Below are 2694 nucleotides of genomic sequence, written 5' to 3' on the forward strand. Positions count from 1 at the left end.
TTGGCGGGGGTGTCATGGTTAAAATCCAGCTAAATGAACAGTAAGACTTAATAAGTGTATGTCCAAATAGCCATCCCATAATACTGCATGGCCAGAAAACACATTTGAAGTTGATTAGGTTCGCTACCACAACCAGAAAGGTGAACATGCGCCTTAGATACACACGCTTTTATCTTAGTTTATGTGGCAAGTCCAAAGACCATTAGTTGGGTGTTCTGTCAATTCTGTCCAATCGCATTACATAATTGCCTTTTAATTTTGACTCAACATAATACTAATCTACACCCACAGGCAGATATTGCTAAATAACTTCAAAAGTCAGTAGATGTTATTTTGTTGTGCCGTTCTTACTTGCTTTTCATCTACTTTTCCCTTCAGGTAGGGTAAACTTCGTTTTTTGTTGTATTGTAATAAAAGAAAATTGTATCACAGGAGACACTTCTGTAAATTTACTGTTTTCTAGCCCTGCCAATTTTAGGTGAATATGAAATGTCTCGAAACACCGAGTGCCTTTAGATATGCAATGGCAGTAATTTTTATAAATTTTGTATCAAGTATCTATCAGTAACTGCAAAAAGCGAACCTGGCCGTTACAACAGTTTTTACGATTAAATCAAAGATATATCAGTTCATGATGACAGGACAAAATATGTGCATAATTTATTCTTTGTTTCAGGGTATAGGAAATCTACGGATATAATTCATTTATTTTCTTTACTATATTTAGAAAGCACAATGCAATAGATGCTTTTAGGAGCTGGAAGGATATCCAGCAACTTCACTTATTGTGAGTTGGACTGATTTCAGTCTCTTTTTCAATGTCTCCACTGCTTTAGGAATATGAGGCGAGTCCATAGACGATGTACTATACAGCAGGCTAATCAAATTGCAATGATTTACAGGTACGTTAATCACTTACGTAGTCATCCAGACTTATTCACTATTGTTTATCACCCACTTCAATAAATAGACAGTAGCTGCTAAACATTTAAGAGTCATTTAAGTTCATTCTCAGCTGTGTCAATGGCTGACTATATCGTAAATTATTCTGAAAGTTTTATTTAGACATACATATAGCTGGACGATATAAAATATAGTTGGTTAATGTTTACATTCATGTACATTCCTTATATCCACATATATGTAAGACTTCCACATAAAAGTAATTGACTAAGAACAGGTAATTAAAATAAAAGTCTCATGTTACAACAAAGAACTTTATATATAAAAATTTACAATGTTTAAGCCACTCTACAATGCAATTGCACCATCCTGTTAACGCACCAATTATTTATCTTTGGCAAATGATTCAAATCCATCTCCATGTGAAATTATAAATTCTACTGTCTTACCTTACAAAAGGGGGGAACAATTGGCCGCATGTCACGTGCTTTCCAGATTTTGAGAAGAGAACAAAAGAAGTACACAGGATTTCAGAGACAAGCGTTTCTGGAAGAGAGAGACAACGGGGTGCTTGGACAACCTCTGATGTTTTGGTTCTATTGTATTTTGCTTAGTTTCTTTGTTGATTTTTGTTGTCATTTTTTGTGGGGGCGGGTAAGGTTCATAGCATATATTGGAATGTCTGAGTTATATTAAGGCCTTTTTAAGCTATTGAACAATTATTTTTCATCCAGTCAATAGAATTAAAGTGTAATACTGATATTTAAATGCAATTTGAATATTCCTAAAATAAGCATTTCACGAACAATAGAGCCAACTGTCTCGGAACTAGAGATAGTGCTTTCGGTTTAATATTTGCTATGAAATAAATGCAATGACTCCATACACGAAATGTTCACAAGTAAAAAAAATCAGCTTTCTGGAAGTTATATTCCTTTAGATCTGTTCTAGTTTAACATTGGTACCCTGATCTGATAAAAGTAAAGTGAATTTCTCTTTCATTTCTGCAACTGTACCCAAAGAATCTTTTTATTAGTAAAAGTAATAAGGTGAAACATCATGCAGAATAACTGCTTTACATGGTTGTATAGAATGCAGAGGAGTCCTTCACATTGCTTTATAACAAGCATATTGGTGTAAAGTCCAGTAAATGCTATTATGGTCTGCTCAGGAATATAAAACTAAATACAGTCAACCATAAGTATATAAACTTCAGGCAACATTCACTCAGTTTACAATAAAATGCACCTTATTACAATGGTGTGTACATACAAACTGAATTTAGCACATAAACCGCTGGCATTTAACCCAATTTTTCATTACAGAGCACGTAATAATAAGAATATATTACAGTACTGTCTCTTACGAACTTTTTTAACATTATAAATTAGAATTAGTATCACTTCTGTCTTATAGAATCTCATGTTACTATATACAGCAGTTGTACTTGAAATATCCTGCATCTTCTACTTATTATATATCCCTAAAATTTAATCACATCAATGAGAAATGACATGAGAATGACTCATGTTCTACTTAGATGACACCACTGCTCTCGAAATGTTTCTTAACTCATTAACTTTGAATCCAAAACGCCATCGTCCATCGCTATTTACCATAACAGCCAGCTCCTTGCACACACGACCAGAACCGCGGCCGACAGCCACAGCGAAGGCGCGAAGAGCTGAGCGCCGTTCCCGCCGATCACCGCCGCCTCGGTGAACGTGGCAATGGCTGAGGTGGTGTATTCTATGGTTCTTGTGGAAGCATGTTGCCTGGTGGTAGTCCCCA

Source organism: Penaeus monodon, chromosome 31 (assembly GCF_015228065.2).
Source record: "Penaeus monodon isolate SGIC_2016 chromosome 31, NSTDA_Pmon_1, whole genome shotgun sequence".
NCBI lineage: Eukaryota > Metazoa > Arthropoda > Malacostraca > Decapoda > Penaeidae > Penaeus > Penaeus monodon.